Source organism: Myodes glareolus, chromosome 15 (assembly GCF_982192425.1).
Source record: "Myodes glareolus chromosome 15, mMyoGla1.1, whole genome shotgun sequence".
Taxonomy (NCBI): domain Eukaryota; kingdom Metazoa; phylum Chordata; class Mammalia; order Rodentia; family Cricetidae; genus Myodes; species Myodes glareolus.
Window position 1 is genome coordinate 71,666,702 of NC_142040.1, and position 21,160 is coordinate 71,687,861.

Below are 21,160 nucleotides of genomic sequence, written 5' to 3' on the forward strand. Positions count from 1 at the left end.
AGAGTAGGTAATGGGTGCAATTTTTATTTGTAGTTTTTCTTGCTTGAATGTAGAAGGAAACATTTTCAGGAATATCACTTTAAATTTGATATCTCTGGTGGAAGGAAGAAAAAAATAAAGCACTGAGGATCTTATCTCACATTTTCTCTTCTGAATGGTTCATGATACTTAAGGATTAAATTTAAGTTTGAATAGAATCTGTATTTACGAAAGATTACAAAGATGGGGGTCTTTTTTTTTTAAAGACATCTTCAAAGCTATATTTTCTTTTGCATAGGAGATTGGGGAATAGCTTTCAGTGGCTGACACTAAGGAAAGCCAGTTCTGCTGCAGGAGCAGAAGAGTGGTCTAAAGACATTCGACTCATGAAATACAGAGTATGACCTCATACGGCGAGAGGAATTCTGCAGATGTGATTGACAGTCTGGAACCACACACAGACACACTTGGAAGAAGAGGGCAGCGGGGGCTGACATAGGACAGTGTGGGGATGGCATAGACACCTTTGACGATTCTGTGTCATTGGCCTTGAGGATGAGGAGCAACCCCAACAAAGGGTCCAAGAATGCAGCTCTGAGCGCTGAGAGCATGAGGGAGTAGACATTCTTCCTGAGCCTCTGGACAGAACAGGACCTTGTCTGGAAACCCATTTTGGTTTCCTGAATGCCAGAGATAAACTAGAGCTGCTCTTAGCTCCCAGCTTCATAGCGAGAGTGTGCTGCATGGAGGCTGCTTCTTGGTTCCCGGATGCTCAGTCCCCAAATAATCACACAGAAACTGTATTATTTAAATGACTGCTTGTCCCATTAGCTCTAGCTTCTTATTTGCTAACTCTTACTTCTTAATTTAACACCTCTCCATTAATCTGTGCATCACCACGAGGCTGTGGCCTACCAGCAAAGTTCCAATTCGTCTCTCTTCGGCAGTGGCTCCATGGCTTCTCTCTGACTCCACCTCCTTTCTCCCAGAATTCAGTTCAGTTTTCTATGCCTAGCTCTGTTCTACCTTATCAAGAGGCCAAGGCAGTTTCTTTATTAACCAATGGAATTCACAGAATATAGAGGGGAGTCCCACACCAAGAGTGTTAATATGTTACACGGGAAGATAAGATGCTCTTCTCATATCTAAATAGTAAACTTTGGCTTAACAGTATTGAATTTTTGAAATTACACTCCATATTCAAGTGCATAAATAGCCTGTGATAACTAATCACAGGCTAATTAATTAATAACTTCAATACCAAATAAGGGGAGAATTAAAATGCAAACACTTTGCTGCAGTGGACTCTGGGTACAGATTGTTTTCAGCGGCTTCTGGTGGGAGGTTCTGGTACTCTGCAGCTACTCAGCATTTTACAACAAAGCTGTATCATGTTCCATGATATCAGACAACCAAAGCCTGTAAATTTGCCTGAGTTTCTTCTGGTCTCACCAACCCCTCCCTTTTTCCTTCCAACCATCCCCTTTTCTTCCACCCCCTCCTCTTCCCAACTCTCTCCTCTTTCCAATCTTCCTCTCTCTTCCCAACTCTTCCTTTTCCTTTCCAACCCCCTTCACTTCCCAATCCCCCCTTCCCTTCCCAATTCTCCCCTTTTCTTCTCAACCCTTCTCTTCTCCTCTCAACCCCCCCTTATGTTCCTAATCCTCCCCTTTTCTTCTCAACCCTCCCTTCTCTTCCCAATCCTCCCCTTCTCTTCCCAACCCTCCCCTTCTCTTCCCATCCCTCCCCCTTCTTTCTCCCAAACACAAAGCCGATTTTCAGCTGCTTCATGTTTTCTAAAAAAAAAAAAAAAACTGCTCTAGGTTTTACATATTTTTTGATTTAGTGAAAGATTATGGAGCATTCTGGAAGAAAAAAGTCAAACAAGAATCTTTATCTCTTTAATAAATTTCCGGGAGTCTAAAGGAGCTGGAGTCACTTTAGATGAAAGGCAGGCCGGATTAAGTCTACCCTTGAAGGATAAGGAGGCACTCCAGATCTTATTCTGCACAAGGGGCTCTTTACCGTTCTTAGAGTTGCCGAGACACACCTGTAACCCCGAGGACTGTGGGAATTGTTTTCTTGACCTTAGTGATTACTCCTAAAACACATCAGTGGAAGAATTCACATCAATAGCACCAGAGTTATTTTAATCCCCCCTCCCTTTCCCTTTCCCTCTTCCTTTCCTGGAATAAGGCAGAGTGTTTCTTCTACTTGAGTTTATTTTCCTTTTGCCTTTCAGTTTTCATTAATAACCGCCCCCCCTCCTTGGCTCACCCAACACTGCTTGATGTACAGCAATCTAGAAAATTGCTGAACTACTCAAGAACTTTGACTGAAGTTTAGGAGTAGTGTGCAGGAGAGCGCATTTAGTCAGGTTGCATTTATATGACTTTCCAAATTAGATGAAAATAATACACTGCTGATGGAATCGGTGTTTTCATTAAGGGATTTGGTTGTTGATGGGATGGAGAGATGCTGTCTGAGACATCCTGGAATTCTAAATGCCTTAAAAGGAAAAGCAGGCGCATAGCAGAGCTTCTCCTGGCATGGGACCAAACTCTTCTTGAGATTCTTCCAGAACATTTTGCAGAGTGCAGCCAAATTGAACCTGAATGTTGACTTAAAAAAACCATTCTGAGTGCATTAAAAGATAGCTCAGTTACTATACGCACTTAATTAAAAAAACATGAAAAATAAGATTACTTTATGAATCAAGTGACAAGATATCTTTGTTGAGGTCATTATTTCCCAGCTGTGTAACTTCAGACAAGTCCCTCTGGTACACTGAGTCAGGGGCTCTATCTTCTTCTGCCATGGGCTCCATCTCCTCTGCTTCCCGCTCCAGTTTCTGGAGAGCTCAATAACTAGATGTATGGAAATAGTGAAATATGTCATGAAGAAAGAGAGTGCGTAATTATGAAGTGATTGTCATCATTGCTGATGTGATGGGATGGGAGCCTTTTGTACCTATCTGTATTATGTGGTGGGGTCACAGAGTCAGTGTTTGCTCTTACACTGAGAAATACAAACGATGAGTCTGGGACTGTTTTAGCTCTTCTGCTTTTTGGAGCCCACAATTGTGAATTTCTACCTCCAATGCCAGGAACCTCAGGTGGATGAGTGTGACTGTGTCCTCTTTCATCCCCAAACTGCAGAACAACAGCTTTCTAAAGCTGTCAAATCCCTGACTGAGAATAAGATGTCCGTGTAAGGAGGAGCCAACAGAGAAGTAACACTTTCTAGGTGGTATTATTTATATGAACTTTGGGTGCTATTATTAGCCTAATTTCCCCTCATGTTGTTTCCTGGTTACTACTAACAGGGTGACAGCTTTGTTTGACGATTTCCCTAGAGACAAGGTAAGATCCTTATTTTGAAATCTTTCTGGTTAGAGAGGTCTTCTGTCCATGGGATGCTCTGAGGGTCTTTGATTGGGACCAATGTCTCCAGAAAAAAATGAGTTGATGCCCAAGGTTGTAACACATGCATGAATGTGCGAAAGATCTTAGAACCTCTGACATCTCATCACACAGACTACAATTAAGTTGTTGTGGCAATTTCTATATGTGTAAGGCATGTCATCAAACACATGCTCCAAACTTGCTTAAATCAGCCTCTGAAATTGTATTCTAAAGCTCCTTTCCTCTAAGGATTTAGAAAAATAACTTTGGGGTCAAAATCCTCATCAGGAGGAAGTTGGCAATAATCCCAATATATAACTATATGTGTAAAATACTGTAATTTCATTAATTTGAGTACAGTCTTGGAAATAGGAATTGTTTTGTAAATATGCAATTTTAATTTTAACTATTTTCTGTTACTGGAATAGGCAGCAAAATCATTAAAAAATTTCCCACAATTCACAAAGGTACCTTTCAACTAAAATTGTGACATCTTATAATGATACATTCAAAGAACACATTCACAAAGGGCTTGAGAAACCAGTTAACCACTCATTTTTTGTTTGCGATCCAGGAAAAAAAAATACAATTACTGATGAATTCTAGAGGTTACCATTCGAGGTCAGAATCTGTTAAGTATTGGAGATATTAGTGTGTTCAAACTCAGATTAACCCTCTCTAATACAACAAGCCACTACAGAGGCTGCTGCCCTGGATGTCCTCAGTGATCACTGGGGAGTTGATATCAGATAGTAAAGAGAAGGGTAGATTGAAGAAGCAGATGAGAGACTCTGAGCTAAGCATTGGGTCGGAGGCATGGGGACTAAAAAGACAGGGCCAAGGCCTTTCCTCTTAGTGTTCTCTGTTGACACTGTGCAGTTCATGTAGTCTAGCCCCTAGAGTGTCATAAAGAGTTCTCCTGGGCCGGCCTGAAGTTGCACATTACTCTCTTTACTGCGTGTATGGATTATTCCTCCAGCTTTAGCTAGCTCGTGTCACTGTTAGGAATCACGTGCTTTCTACGCTTTTTTCCCCTTGTGTTTTGAACTTCTGTATAAGGTTCATGGTCAGATATCCTTTGCTTTGCTCAGTGATCTCTCAATGGTTCTGCCAGATGGTATGTACTGTAGTTTGGATCTTGAATGTTCTCCAAAACCTGATAAATTGAAGATATCAAATTGGTGTCCTTAGCATATTGGGATTGTCTCACCACTGTGTGTGTGCGTGCATGTGTGTGTGTGTGTGTGTGTGTGTGTGTGTGTGTGTGTCTGTCTGTCTGTCTGTCTGTCTATCTATCTGTCTCTGTCTCCCTCACTCCCTCGCTTACTCTCTCCTCAAGGTGGTCTTATTGTGAGCAGCTTCCTTTGCTCTCCACTCCCACCACTATACATTGTGTTGAGGCCGAAAGACAACAGAGCCCAGTAACAATAGATTGAACTCTCTGAACCACACAGAGCACAGAATAACCCTTTCCTCTTTGTCAGTGGATACCTTGAGTATTTTGTCACGGTGATTAAAAGTGCACCAAGGTAGTAGGCCCTGAACAAATACATCATGAATGGACCTGAGGAGTCATGCTTTAGTGAAAGATGAGCTGATTGGTCTTACACTAAACTTGGACATAAAAGTCAAAATCTTTGAAGGCGTTTATAATGCTTTGCATGTTAAAAACTTCAGGCCCCTGAGAGTGGGTTGATACCACAGAACGACTGGGGCATGAAAACCAGCACCCAATCACTCAGTTTCAGGTTGAATGACTGCTAAGTGTTAGGCGAGAGGCACTTAGTGTTTCATAGAAGCTGTGTAAACAAACCCGGTCCTCTCTCTTCTGTCTCCTGCCTCAGTCCCAGTGGTCACCTTGTTTTTGTTGATTTAATAGTGTTGCTCGAGCGAACAGTAGCTGGCTACCCTTTTACCCCACCCCCACCCCACTAACACCCTCTGCTTGGGACCAATTATTGAATGGCTGTACATTACTTAGTCTATTTTTACCATTTTGTGGCTTCGGGTTGCCCAACACCAAATTTTCACTGTGAAGGCATCTGTGGTGCTTACTTTGGACAGCCAACTTGATATAACTTAGGATGCCCTAGGAAAGAATCCCAATGAGGGGTTGTCTAGATCAGTTTGGCCTGTGAAGATGTCTGTGGGGATCTGTCTTGATTGTTAATTGCTGTAGGAAGACCCTTCCCACTGTGAGCGGCACCACTCCCTGGACAGGAGGTCCTGAGCAGCGTAATGAAGAAGAGAGCCAGCTGACAGCATGCAAGCAAGCAATGAGGCAGGTGTTTATCCTCTGTTCTCGGCTGTGAATGCGATGCTTTGAGTTGTTGCTTTGACTTCCCCAGAATATTAGACTACAGCCTGGAATAGAAAGCGAAACAAACACCTTCTTCCTTAAGTTGCTTTCCTATGGGGTGTTTGATACAGCAACAAACATGAATCAAGGATAAACGTAAAGTGAGTGCTTTGCTAAGCTTCTTTCTGGTTGTGTGACTGGGTGCTTGTTTGTACCTACGAATTCACTTTTAGCCTACTGCCTATTTTCTGTTTTAAGTATGTAGTCTGTAGTAGATACTGAGAATGTCCTGACGAGCAAGACAGGAAGGCAGGTGTGCATAAAGGACCTGTCAGAACTTCTGTCGTGCCCAGGAAGATGACTACTGTGAAGTATCAGTCGTGAAGGGAGAGGTGGGCTGGGAAAGAGAAAATAGAGAAGCCCAAATACCACCCTGCAAGAAAGGTGATGGACACTTTCTAGTTCCCTGAGAAAGGGAGAAAACCCGCACGGGTTGTGAGGGAGAGATGTTTAGACCAGAGACAAATTTTTTTTTTTAATTTTTTTTACTGGAAAATAGAAGGTTTGAAAGTTGTCAGAAGAGGAATGACAAATCGTCTATCTGGCCAATCAACATTCAGTAGTTGGTGGCATCCATATGAATTTTTACCTGCATTTGGAAGATGTTTTGGAAGAAAGTGAGGCCGTATACTTGAGAAGCTTCTTCTGCAGCCCTGCTCTGCTATTATGGCGGCTACTTTTTCGATTGAAAACGGACATGGGAGGACATTTATGGGTATTTGCTAATCCTTATGCGTGCGATTGATTGTGGTGGTGGGAGGGGGCTTGATGACAAAGAGGGAGGATTGTGGGACCTTGTATTTTTTTTTTTTTTTTTTTTTGCTTAATCAGTAAAGAATGAACACTTCAGTGTCCAAGTTGGGAGCAGCGGAAAGACAGAGCTTAGGATGCCAGTGGAGAATGATGTGTTCAACTCTTTGTATCTTTAGACCCAGCTCAGTGACTCATCACTTGCTATGAGCCTCGTGGGCATGGAGAAACTCCTTCTGGTCCCATGTTTCTGTTTTCAGCATCATGGCTGATATTTCTAGGGTGGAATCCAAGTTCTGCCTGGTTTGCCCTTTGACCTTTTCAAGCTTCCTTCGCTTCAAGACTGCTGGAGAAAAGACTGTATCTGGAGTTGCCTTGTGGAAGCTCAGAAATGGGGGAAAGAACCAGTGGTCGGTTGGCCCTGTAAAGAGCAATGATCTCTTAACACCATATTGTGTAGAAGGCACAGAAAAGCAAGTCTGACATGAGAGTTGATACATCCCTGAGAAGGTGATTGAGGTTGTGTGGACAAAGCAAGATGCTGGCACCCAGATGAACTGTTTGTTAGTGGGGAGTCATTCTCTCTAAGACTGTGCAGGCACTTTGTCTCCCATGGAACTCCTCACCGGAGGATAACCTGGAACTGATTTGAAGGTCACAGAGGCAGAGCTGCTACTGCACTTTTGAGAAGCAGCAAGGACGCAACTGGCCCCTTCCTCTGGATTCGAGTGCTCCTGTATTTCACTAATAAAACACAATGAAGTCAACACACCCTTGTAACTCACTGAAATTATTTCCTTCCTGGATAAACGTCACCTAGGCTGCTGTTCTCATTTTCTTTTTTCTTACGAGAATAAACATCATGTCATCTTAATCACCCATCTGATTTCCTTACTCATTTTAGCCACCCCTGGGTCAGCATTGACCATGAATTTGGTAATTATTTCATTTTAAGGTTTCTTTGGTGCAAGCTCATGTTTGTGGGTAGTTATGGAGAAGAGCCCCCTACAAGGACCACGGTTGTCTTGGGGTGGCATCTAGCGAACAGGGCATGACTTCAGTGTGGGTGTGAACTCAGAATGGATGTTGGTGGTACTCGGGGACTCAGCAATCAGCTCTGCCCTTTGGAGGCTCCCCCTTTACCTTGACTTTTAAAGGTTTCATCTTTGTGGGTTTTATCACGTTCTCAGCGTATTCACTTGGCGTGGTGTTTGCAATCAATAACAGCACAACCTAACGCCTGGAGGTTTCCCACCTCTTTTCCTCACCTCCTCTACCTCCCCGTGACACCCTATCTATCCCAAGGGCAAGCACTAATTGGCATCTTAAATACAGCTTCCTCTTAAAATGATTTCTCCCAGCAGAAGTCTCTTTAAGAGCCGAACAACTACACTGTCTCTGGATAGTTATTTGTGACCTAAACTAAAGGGTTTCACTTAACCTTTATATTAATTAGTTTTTAATAATTTGGAAGTCTTCCTGCGCATCAGAGTTGTTCAACAGCCCACCAAAACCTTAAATATATATTAGTACACTTTATGGCAGCTAAATGTAGATATGAACAAAGAGATTAGGTAATGTTCAGAACTCTTAACCACTGGTTTGAAGTTAATCCAATGTATATAATTGTTTAACACAATGTCTCCATTATAGCTAATATAAAATGAAATGTCTCCAACTGATTTAGCTTATCTCTAATGCCAAGTCATTCTTTAAGCTATGCTAGAAGGGAGCCTGGATTATCTGGTTTCTTCTGCTATTATTATTATTATTATTATTATTATTATTATTATTATTATTATTATAGTCCTTCTGCAGTTGTCATGTATTTTACGCCAGGTAGATGCATTGGCTGAATTATAATTGAAGACCTGTAGCGTAGGGGGTAGTTCCTCTTGACAGCTTTCAGGGTTCTCTTGTGCCAGTTTTGCCATTTTCACCCGACTCTGTCTTGTGACTATGGACAAATCTCTGCTTCGGTGAGTGTTGGTCCACAAGACACATTTCTGAGCGCTCTCTTTGACACTGTTCGTAATATTGATGACTGCAATTATAAAGCAGAAAGCCAAAGGTAGTGAAGATACGACATGTTGCCCGCTTAGGAGCCAGCACTGACCCTCCCTTTGGCAGCTAGAAATAAATCACTGTCTGCGCTTTAGGAAGCTGGTCTTTTGAAAAATCTGCTGGCAGAGAAGTTTTGGCTACATCTCCATTACACTGTTTCATTAGCCACCTTCTACTTCCAGGACTGGGGTAACTTGGGTTTGGTCACTGGGACCTCAACTGCTTTTTGTATTAGAAGATGGATATTGAATAAGTCCCTGCTTTGTGCTGAAGAGAAGTCAGAGGGACTGAGGATGCTTCAAGAGCCATCATGTCATCACAAAGCATCCCAGCTTTGTGGCTCTTGTCCTGGGGGAATGCAGTGATGTCATCTGGCACACCACTTCCTGTTTCTCAAGCAGGCTACATCTGGGGTCACCCACTGGCAATTAGTGAACATAAGAGATAAAATGTAAAGTACTACTTTTAAAAATACCAAGTGGATTTCCTCTTTAGAAAAACCAATCCTAAGTGATCTTTCTTGTGAAAAGGAAATTTTTTTTCCTTTGGCCTTCCATGAGCTAACTTGATCCAGCAAAGGAATAAGAAACTGGCCATCATATCTTTAGTTTCCCTAATACGACATTTGTTAACCATTACTGGGCTAACACTAGATATTGCCAGAGAATTTCTTCCAAGTTATTGTGGCTTTTTTTTTGGTTCAAATAACAATTTATGTTAATTTAAAAATTCATTTGTGAGACTGCTAGGGATAGATGGCTAGACATCTGTCTGGACGCCAGGCCCAGGGAGCTGCTAGGGATAGATGGCTGGACATCTGTCTGTCTGGACGCCAGGCCCAGAGAATTATGAAAATGGAATGAGTGAAAGCATTGGAGAGAGAAAAGGTGGAAAAGTGTGCACTGTGAAGGGGCCAGCTTGCCCTTCATCTTTCTATTGGCACTGTGCTGCCATGCAGGAAGTAACAGGGGTGAACTGACATCTCTTTCATGGTGGGTGGCACGGCCATATCTTCCGTCCACCCTCGTCCTCATTCTCTATTTTCTTCCCCTGTATCTTCGCTTCAGCCATCCCTGCAACGTGATGCTCTACCACATTGGCATTCGGTGCTGTGGTAGCTCTCCCTCCTGGGAATATTTCCTTCTCTTCAGACCTCCTGGAGAGTTTAACTGGCTGCTATATTTAAGGCCAAAGCACATTACTACTCAGTCCCCTCCGTTTTCTGTTTTCCACAGTACTTATTGACACCTGCTGTTATACTGCGTAGCTCTGGGCCAGAGTGCTATCGTAAGGGCGGCCCTGGATTGTTCTGTCTCTGCTTGTGAACGCATCTCTGCAGAACATGGACCTTGTCTTGCTGCCAGAAATTTCTGGTGATTGATGAATGTTCCGCATTGGCTAAGTACTTTCATGGAAAGAATTTATGTTGCCCTTTCTGACAATTATACACATGAAAACAAAGATTCATGTTTCCTTGCTTTCCCAATATTAGCCAAGGGGAAAGATCATAATTTAAAATCTGTAAGCTGAAAAATGTTTAGTAATGAAGGAAAGAGTTGATGTCAGCTGTCATTTACCAAGCTTAGTCTCTGTGCTAGATATAATTCTGTGCACTTAAGGTCTTAAATTATGGCAAACGTATGACATTTATTTTTCTCCCATTACAACAAGCAGTTCACAGCGTTTCTGGCATTTGAGGCAATGGTCTCCTCTCTCCCCGGGGACAGGAGTGATGTCATAAGGGTGGCCATGCAGGGCTGACCTTTTTCCATCATTGAGTGTCCAGTGCAGAAAGCGTTCAATTAAACAAATTCGAACATAACAATTTTAGGATGTTATTTAAATGTAGGGTCATGACTTCACTCACTCAAAATTAGCTTTAGCGTACATGCAGTTCTCTCAGTAGGCACATGTAGTGGAAAATACATCCTGGTGAGGTCATGGATTCTGAAGGAGGACGAAGGAGAGCTGTTGTCCTGAATCATTTCTCCAGGGGAGTCTAAAGCCTTCCCTGACTTTTAGATGACGGTGGATCTCCCCCTCATAAGACATGTGTCTTTTTATAGTAGAGGAAGACTGTTCTTAAAATCCACAACTGGTCCTAATGGGAGAATAAGCAGCCGTGCGTGGGGTGCCCAACCCCAACTGGTACGTCTACAACACAGTGCCTGCACCAAGGGAGCGGAGGCCATTTGGAAGAGGGAGCAGGAAGATGCTAAGTGCCAGACAACCAGAAACCGTGCAGTGAAATGGTGCCCTCTAAATATGGCGGGGAAGCTGTACCCATCAAATTGTAACTCTGTGGTTCCCTAAACAAGACCTGAATAGTGACAACACCAGTTCGCATGGCAGCCCAGATGGGGAAAATCTCACAAAGCCCAGCCTTAGATAAAGACTTCAGGAAAGTAATAAATGCTGAAAGGGAGAATCCATCTTCTCCCGGGGCAAGACCCCAATAGGCTACCTGATCTTAAGTGGTAACCTCCAAACATGTTTGTTTTCTCTCTCTCTCTCTCTCTCTCTCTCTCTCTCTCTCTCTCTCTCTCAACAGTAAATGGACTAATTAGGTTATATTATATGGATATATAATATATGTTATGTTATGCATTATATGTGTGTTTGTATTTCTTTAGATTTATAAGTGTGTGTATAATCAAAGAAGAAGAGGTCAATACCTCGAGAGGGCTTGGAGAGGACATGGGATGAGAGAGTGGAAGCAATATAAATACATTACTCATGCTTAAAATTCTCAAAAAATCAAATTAAAAATCCAAAACCCAAACCAAATGTTGCCACCCAGGTGCTATGCTTTTCTTGTGCAGCCCATTTCCAACTGTTCCCGTGTTCCCTGCAGTGTCACTGGGACATGTACTGTCCACCATGGTCCCTGCAGTGTTATTAGGGCATGTACCCTCCACCGTGTTCCCTGCACTAGGGACAGGCGCTGCACACTGTGTTCAGTGCAGAAGGTTCAGGGCTTCTCCAGAGTAACACAGAGTTTCACATCGCACTGGGTCCAGTGTCACGGTGTAGGGGACAGTCTAGGACATCACAGAACAAAGCGCTGGCCCTGGCACCAGCTTTGCTTCCTCTCTTGCTCTTCTCCTTGGCTTCCTACAGTCAGAACGCCCCAGGAAAGATATGTGAAGGCAGAGGAGTAGCCTTGTTTCTTGCAATAGGCATCCGTCTGAGAGACTTCAAAGGCTGTTTTTATTGAAATTAAGGCTTGTAGCACAAGGGCCTCTCAGCAGAAACATGTTTTCAGGTTTCTCTGGGAGTAGGACAAGAAACAAGTGAGAGATGAGGCATGTGTTCCTGGGTAGGAGTGGGTTGGCTGGCTGGAGGAAGCCTGTAGAATCTCCATAGCCTGAGATGCAGAGTTTTGCCCTGGCTGCCTGGCTCTGGGCCAGCGCTGTCTGTCCTGGGAGAGCAGGACACTGTCATTCTTGCCACGGGTATCAGTTACTGAAAACCGCAAGTGCACAAGTTGGGTTGGCATAGCCACGCATTCTTGCTGTGGCAAATGGTGCCTCCGGCATGCAAAAATATGAATGGGACAACTCTTTAAATTCAAGGAACACTTGGTTCATGTTGCAGAGAGGAAGTTGCTGCATGCTGCTTTTGTGTGACTCCAACCAGGCATGGAAGTTCTTCCTTCTTCCTTTAATCATTACCACCATGAACAGCTACTCTTGGGGGAAATCATCCTAGGTGAGTACAAGGTGATATATTGACTGTCGTAAGAAACCTGCATCCTTCAGATTTTTCTAAATATTTTTTTTTATTGAAAAAAAATTAGGGACAAGGTGTGACAATTGACCTATAGTGCTCATACTTAGACACGTTGGTTTCTGTGGTAGCTCTGGTAGTTTCAAATACTGCCCCAGGAAGATGCTTCCATTCTTTCTTCCTAGCTAGTCATTGCAGGGACAATTTAGAAGTTAAATGAACCATGCTTTATATATGGGTTGATGGAAAGTTTTGCTTTTTGTAAGAGTTGGGAATGTGTTTGTGTGGTCTTGGCAGTTCTTTTATGGGGGACAAGTTCAATAAAATCTGCCATGTGTCCACCAGCGTCTGCAGAGTCCATGGCTGGTCTTTCGAACAGCTCCTTTTCTGTTTGTTGTTGTGTCGTCTTGCTGTGTGGCTTTTGTCTCCACGCTTGGCTGTTAGAGGGTGAGAACCATCCTCCACCACCATTGTGTATTGCATCAGGCAAAGAAGGCAGAGGATGAAGGGGGTTGAGGCAGTCCCTCCCTCTTTCTCAGGGCAAGGGGTGCAGAGTAGACCAGAGCAGCATCTGCTCCATGTTTCTGAACTATTCAAATGGATGACTTAACTTTTGGATGCTTTCCTTCGCCTAGTTCATATTTGGTGTGGGAGGTCTTTCTGACTCTGTGTTGCTTTTATTGGTTAATGTTCTTCCCTATGGCAGGGAAGAAACTAAGCTGGGAGAAAGGAGGCAGAGTCAGAGAGAAGCCATGGAGCTGCCAGAGTCAGACATGCCAAGACCTTGCTGGCAAGCCACTGCCATGTGACAATACACAGATCAATAGAAATGAGTTAAATTCATATGTAAGAGTTAGCCATCAAGAAGCTAGAGCTAATAAGTCAAGCAGTGATTTAATAAATACAGTTTCTGTGTGATTATTTTTGGTCTAAGCTAGGCAGGTGTCCGGGAACCAACAAGCAGGACCCTCCTCCAACACATATTCTTCAAAAGTTGTGTTCACAGGAAAAAAAAATGGAGAATGTTTGTCTTTTTAATAGAGAATTATTACAGACATCCCCCTCTTGCATCTACCCTTTAATATTTGTCTTTTTGAGCACAGATAAGTTGGCGATATTTTAAGTTATTTGTCGCAGTCTTGAGTCCTATGGACTGTTGCTGTGAAAAGACACCGTGACCAACGCAACTCATAAAAGGAAGCATTTCATTGATTAGTCTGCGATTATCCCAACAGGGAGGGTGGAGACTGACCAGCATGGTGCTGGTGCAGTAGGGAGAGGTGAGGCATGAGAGGGAGAGATGCAGTCTCACTCAAACCACCACATTTTGTATATTGTGGGAAATATGAGTTTGTATGAATTTTATATTTCTATGATATATTCATATAACTTAAATTAGCAACTAGTTTGACATAAGTTAATGATGCTACCGTTGGCCTATTTATATTTATTTATTCTCTCTGTGCACACTGTTCTCTGTTTCTCTCTGTATGTATGACTCAGGCATACTTAAATTGGGGGAAATTGACCTTATCCCAAATGTTGGCATTTCTTTTTTATAATCTTTGTAAAAATTATTGTAAACATCAAGAAAATCTGTAAGATATTATAGTCCCATACAATGACCACTAATTCTTTGTGGTTTCTTTGTCTAACTAAAACCAGTGTAAACTCACACTGGTTTCTTTGTCCCCAAAGTCACTAAAAGTTAATTCTTTCAGTATAGTGTTGTAGGAAGCTGCTTTTCATTTCCCGGCTGCCTAGACTCCAGAAATAATCACACAGAAACTGTAGTATTTAAGTCACTGCTTGGCCTATTAACTCTAACTTCTTATTTGCTAACACCTACATCTTAATTTAACCCATCTCCATTAATCTGCTCATCACCATGAGGTCATGACCTACTAGAAAGTTTCAGGGCATCTCCATGGCTCCATGGCTTCTCCCTGACTCTGCCTTCTTCCTCCCAGCATTCAGTTTAGTTTTCCTGCCTAGCTAAGTTCTGCCCTGCTATAGGTACAAAGCAGTTTCTTTTTTCATTAATGGTAATCATAGCATACAGAGGGGAATCCCACATCACCTCCCTTTTTCTGTTTAATTAAAAAAGAAGGTTTTAGCTTTAACACAGAAAAATTACATATAACAAAACAGGTATCAATTTGGAATTATAGTTACAATTTTTATATCTATTTTGTCATTTATCATAAGTAAGGAAAACTGTATTATACTATCTACTCTTCAACTCCATCAAAGACTCCAGAAGAATATAATATTACCTAAGAAAACAGAAAGTGCATTGTAAACAACTTCCCAAACTCTGGAATTGACAGAGACATCTCTCTGCCTGAATATTCACCCAAAGTTTTAATTTGGTTTGATTTTTAATTATCTGTTTAACTTCTGTAAATAGAGATAAACAAAGTGAAGCGCAAACATAGATGGAAGATGCAGGCAAACTCCAGGAAGTCTGGAGAACCTCAGGGCTGTGGAGTGAGTGTTCTGATTCCTGTGCTGGGAACATCCTCCTGTCTCGAGGCAGACAGTGTGGATAAGAGCTACTCACTGCTCTCAGCCTGCAGCTCTGCATGAACATAGCCAGGGCAGCATGCTTTGGAATGTAACTTGCCTTCTCCATGTTGCATTACGATTATCATAGTGCATCCTTTGTTGATTATCTGCAATGCAGGCTGAACAAGGGCCCTGTGTGCTAGCTGATGTCCTTTCTTCAGAGCACCTTGCCATAAGCCATCAGTGTTGGGCAGTGCTGAATAGTCTCTAGTAATGGGGTGGGAGAATGCCTGAATCACCAGGGACAAGCTGTTGCATCTTGGTTTTATTGCAAGACAGGCTTTGAAGACACATGTCAGAAGCCATTGTGTTGAAACCTTGGATATTCTGCCATTTCTCTAGACTGCTCTTCCTGCCTTAGCCTCAGAACTTTCCTCACCCTTTAGGAAGAATTTCCCCTTGCATGCCCTCTGGGGTCGACAGCCTCTCTACCTTATGTGGTGAGTTTACAAATGAATGTCTCAGTCACATTTAACCATCATAAATAGCAAATCGAACTAAAGCGGAATCTTGACTTCATGAATCAGCTTCGGGATTCACATCTGGCTGTGGTCAGGCTGCAGCTGGAGGCAATAGAACTGTAACAACTCTTCTCAGAGGCAGATGCTGTGCTCCAGTGTGATGGAGACAGGATTAGACAGAAGTAATAGTAATGGTTGCTTACTATTGAATGGATCCATTCTTTGTATTTTCTTCTTCTTGATTTCTACTTATTTATAAAGATTTCTGTCAAGTCAAGTCAACTCTTTTAAAGGTAGTGGTGTTTTCTTCCATTGCAGCCAATGTCTCCTACCTCGGTTCTTTTCTTGTTACACCACTGTGAAGGGATCCTGTGCTCTGCATTCCCTGTGCACTTAGTTTGTTTATTAGGGGAAAGCCAACAGTTGATCACCAGCCAAGGCACTTTGGGTAAATGGTGCTGTTTGCATATTGCTGATCCTGGTTGCTGCTAATGCACTATAATTATGGCTTCCTTGTCCTTACTGACAACAGAAAGTTAATATACAAAATAACCAAATTGTGCGATAGTTGGTGTTATATGAAGATGCCCATTGCCATGTTTCATGCTCCTTTATCGATGTTTGTCCACGGGGCCCACTCTTTATGTGAGGCCTCGTCTGAGGTCCAGAGGAGACATTTCTTAGACTCGAGAAGGTTTGATTTAATGTGAGGAGAAGGCATAGCCAAACAGATCAGGGGGATAGTCTGCATGGCCCCTTGGAAGCAGACCTTCTTTGTGTGAATGAACAGTGCACATGCCCGGGACCTTAGATTGCATTCGTCACAGTTACACCCATGATTGTTATCCAGTCCTCACTCCTTAAAAACTCAGACAGTGACGTCTTGTGGGAGCAAAGGACTCGGCGAGAATAGGAAGATAATAAAGACATGGAGTAATTCAATGCGTTAAATCATTTTTAAAGTATTCCATAGAAATTTATGGACATAGACCTGTAATTTTTTTGAAGAATCTCGTTAGGCCCAGCCATCTCTTTTAGGACCCCCTACTCCCCTCTCCATTGTCCTACCAGGTGGCACCAGAAAGTAACAGGAGTGCCCTCTTCACCCTGGGATCCAGCAGGACCTTCTGTGCTGATATTTAGATCTCTGCCTTGCATGGACTCATTTAGTTGCAGGTTAGCATAATTGTGGCATGTATCCATCATCATCACAGTCTCTAGTAATTACAGTAGGCATGCCTTATCATCACATTCTATATCATTTGCAGTAACTACTAGATCAGTCTGATAGAGTGAATCCTATAATTGCTAATTATACACAAATGAAAAAGGAAATACATTCAGAAACAAACGCATGCAAACTGTACCATATCCAGGGGCAATTCAGATATCCAGTCTTGACTTGAAATTGCTCCAGGTAAGATAAGATGTTGGTGAATTCTATCCCTGTGTGATAAACCCATTGGAAAACAAGCAACTAGAGGGTGTATATCAATGTGATAGTATTTCCATGCAATTTTGCTACCTGCTGAGTTATTGTTGCCTGGGAAACAGACTGGTGAGCATGTGATAGAGATGAAACCTTGGTGCTGACTCCTTCCGTGTATAATCCACACAGTGCAGGTGGAATACCTACCAGGACTGCTGGCTCATGCCTGTAATCCCAGCACTCGGCAGGCTGAGGCAGGAGCATAGTGAGCTGGGCATCAGTCTGAGCTACATAGCGTGACCCTTCCTAGAAAGAAAAGGAAAAAAAATGCCTGTCTCACTGTCTTTTAAAATTGTTACAACTTCTAGAAATTCTGCACGAAAGTTTTAAAAATGTATAACCACAGTGAAATATGTATGTCTTATAAAATTTCGTGTTTTCTTCTGAGTTGAGTGGATGGTGAATATTTTCTCCGAGAGGCATTGCTATATTTCAGACACTTTGTTTATTCATACGAGCGATGCTTGTCACAGATGTATTATTCTAGGAACTGCCTTGCACTGGAGGTAACAGGTGCAGCTTGAACAGGAGCCCAGGGTGTGTGCGGTCAGGGCAGTGGCTGCATACATCTTCTAGAATGGTCAAGTCTACATCAATGGGTAGATTATTTTATCAGGATTGGCTTCATGTTAACCCTTGGTACTTGAATGCTGGCAAGGACTTACTAACATTTGATTCCTGTATAAAAGGAATTATCATTGGCTTTCTTCTGGAAAGAACAGAAGTTTAAGTTAAGGTAAGATGAAGCAACACACTAATCCTAATATGAATTTTACCCTGACTTCAGAAATGCCATACCCACTGCCCAGAAGACTCCTCTGTCCCTGCTCTCTACGCTGTATCATTCGGTACAAGGCATCATCAGCAGGAGGAGGATGACCTTGCAGATCAGAGACTCAATCCCTGAGCAGCCAAGCTTGCCCCTTCTCCTACCTCCTTTCAGACCTTTGTCTGCACCCTGTCAATTATAAAAAATACACCTTGAACTAAATGAAAGATAGGAAAGACAAGGTAGGTGGAACTGCGTGTGTGGGGGGGCTATCCAGCCCACTTGCCCGACACCTGTCTGCCTCATGGCACCCACCAAGCTTCTCCAGTGGTTCCAAAGAGGAGAGGAATGTAAGAGTACAAGCCTGAGCAGGTGGAGGGACCCCAAGTGCCTAGCCTCCGTCCCACCTACCCACCTATATGACTTCTAGGAGAAGGCTGAGGCCCCTGTTCTCTAGAACACACCCATTTCAAATGCTTTTGGATCTCCTGTGTTCTTTCTGCCTGCCATTCTCTTCTGAGTGACAATTGGGGCAGAGGAATGGATGCTAAGGACTCCTTGATACAGGGAAGGGATTGTGAGTCTCATCCAAGAGCAGTGGCAGAATCGCAACCTTCCCAGTTGTCTAAGCTACACATTCGCTTAAAAATTAACATTAAGAGAACCTGACAGCAAAGTGGAAGGGCACCGCGTTTATTTTTAGTTCTCAGCAGTTTTCAAATCAGTTGTATCTTTCAGTTGAGGAAGATAAAGTCTTATTTTAATGGCTATTTTCATCTTGAGATTAACTGCACTCAGATATTTATGCTCTGTGACATACCTAATTAAATACAGGAGGGTCTCAGAGAACACAGTTTTTTATACATACAGGCCTAATGACAGGAGGCACAGCCACTCATACAGGGTCACAGGGTGATGGATGAGGAGAAAGACAATAGGTAGAGGAGGATCGAACCTCCACTGATGTTTCCATGGAAGCAACAAGGAAGACAGGACAGAAGGCACAGTTTGGGACTGGCTGTTCTTGATACTTACAGTAGTTTGGCTATAGCGATAGGTACTAGTTAATTACCAAGCCTTGAGGTGATTAGTACTGAGAAGTACCACCCCTGGAGTATGGAGGGATGATGGGTATGTAGATTCAGGTTATCACTACTGAGTGGTACCACCCTTGAAGTATGGAGGATGATGGGTATGTAGATTCAGGTTACCACTACTGAGAAGTACCACCCCTGGAGTATGGAGGGATGATGGGTATGTAGATTCAGGTTATCACTACTGAGTGGTACCACCCCTGAAGTATGGAGGATGATGGGTATGTAGATTCAGGTTATCACTACTGAGTGGTACCACCCCTGAAGTATGGAGGATGATGGGTATGTAGATTCAGGTTATCACTACTGAGAAGTACCACCCCTGAAGTATGGAGGGATGATGGATATGTAGTTTCAGATTATTCAATGGAAGAGCTATAGCAATAACTGGCTGGCACAGGGAAGTGCAGCTCCTGCCCCAGTCAGAAAAGTTTATAAGATAGCAAATAGAAGAAATAAAAGTATTCACCTGTGTCATTATATGGAAGTTCAGAGAGACAATATGGAGTCTGGAATGTTGTCTCTGTGGACAACTTTGTATTCTCTCTCTAAGATGTTGTGCAGAATATAACATCCTAAAAGGCCATGGGGGGGCTCCTGCCTCTGAGCGGCAGCCAGGAGCTGAACAGTTAGTAAGAAATGGGACATACATTTAATGTGCTGCTTCACTGAAGGCTTTGGGCTGAGAAGTGAGACCTTCATGACTGAGCCCTTGTTCCAACCTCTCTGGCTGTGTCACGGTGAGAATGTGACTTCTAGGTGGCTCATGTGCCTCGTCTATGGTAATACTTCTTCACAGAGCTGTTTGAAGGTGAGCTGCCTAACTGGCTCAGATACCCACTCTCAATGTTCTGATACATGGTCACAGGTTTCGAGGAGCAGCTGTTTTCAGAGAGCGTTGGGATACTGAGCATCCTATCTCAGGTTTCTCCAAGTGTGCTCATTATTAAGATGCACGAGGACAGAGGACTTGAAACTGCTTGGTTGTCTGCCACCACCCTCACAGCACTTATTTCCAGAAAGTTTGTCCCAACAGGTGGACCCCACACTTGAAAGCATTAACGGAATGTAGCCATCATAGAAAGTGAGCAAACCCTTTATGAAAAGATGCTTGAAAGTCAGCTTGGAAGCACCATGGGTGGTGGTGATATTTTTCTTAAGAAGTCACTGATGTCAGATATGCCCAGACCAGTTATCTTTCTCCATCAGCCATGGGAGCTGATGATCTCTATATCACTGTGGTGTCACTAGCTTTCAAGTGTGTCCAGAGACGTTATGTCCTGCCGTGCACCGCGGACCCCGTCTGCGCTTCTATGCGCTAGAATCCAGTTCGCGAGCTTTGGGCAAGGGGCTGGAGGTTGAGGAAACACACACAGAGACAGACAGACACACGGACCTCCAATCACTGGTACAAAGGCTTTCTTTAATAGCACCACGGAGGCTTAAATACCCTGCAGTCAATGGCCAACAAGTGAAAATCCCATCCTCTGATCCTCTAGGCAAAGCACAGCGTTTAGTAACTTCAATTAGAAGGCTCTAGCAGGGAAGAGCAGCTGAAGGCCAGGAACCCAATTGGTCCTAACAATGTTCCTGTAAGCTCCAGTGCCATCAACTAAAGGGAGCCAGAGACAGGCTCCATAAGATGCTCTCTTTAACAAGTCATTACATTTGGAAGACCATACCAGATAACCCAATTTAGAAGGCAGATATTGAATTCACATGCAAGCCTATTTTAAGACCTTTTTATCCATGCATATCAAGAAACAAATGAACAGTGATTATCTCAAATGACCTGCTCAGAGCTTTGTCATTCTTGGTAGTTAGTACGGACTTTTAAAATATTCCCCCTGGGTCAGTGTAGGAACTGGTCCATTGACAGTCATACATGGATGGAGGGGGTGCATGGTGTCGTGTCCCCCACTTCTGCAGTATTTGCTACTAATATATTTTGGAGATACAGAGTCGTTATTTTCAGTTGTGTATCCTTGATTGGACCCTTCAAGCTCCAATTGATAGTTTTAATCCAATGATCACTTAAACAAGATGGGTCACAAAACCAAAACAAAAATCTTCATTCTCTGAAATGGAGAATTATTCTCCGAATGGAGAATTGTAGGATTATTGGAGAAATTGATAAGGATGAGAGGGGAATAAGAGGGAGTATGGAAGAGACAGCGATCAGAATATATTATATACATATATGAAGTTGTCAAATAACAAAATTATTCAATAAAATATATATACTTTTATTGAATAATATATATATTTTATATTAATATAATATGCAAATAATATATATAAATGATGGGCCTCTTTGACAAAGATATCATCCTCCTCCAGCCTGAATAGATTCCCCTGGTATTTAAACAGGATGGTGTCTCTGTGTATACACTGTGACACTTTGGAAGGATGTGTCTATGATGTTGCCACTGAGCAGAAGCATTCTGGGTTCAAAACCAAGGATGCTTTGAAAACACCCACATTCCTGCATTTT

At 42.8% G+C, this 21,160-nt stretch overlaps 1 protein-coding gene across 5 annotated transcripts in view; it reads left to right on the forward strand.

The window, feature by feature from the left end:
• Positions 1–21,160, forward strand: part of Sema5a (semaphorin 5A) — a 438,077-nt gene that overhangs the window by 30,776 nt on the left and 386,141 nt on the right. The window contains exon 2 of one of the 5 annotated variants that reach the window (XM_085676576.2): positions 12,154–12,267. The exons of the other annotated variants lie outside the window; for them this stretch is intronic. The gene's annotated coding sequence lies outside the window, so the exon portion shown is untranslated. The remainder of the gene's footprint in view (positions 1–12,153; positions 12,268–21,160) is intronic. 5 annotated transcript variants of the gene reach the window in all.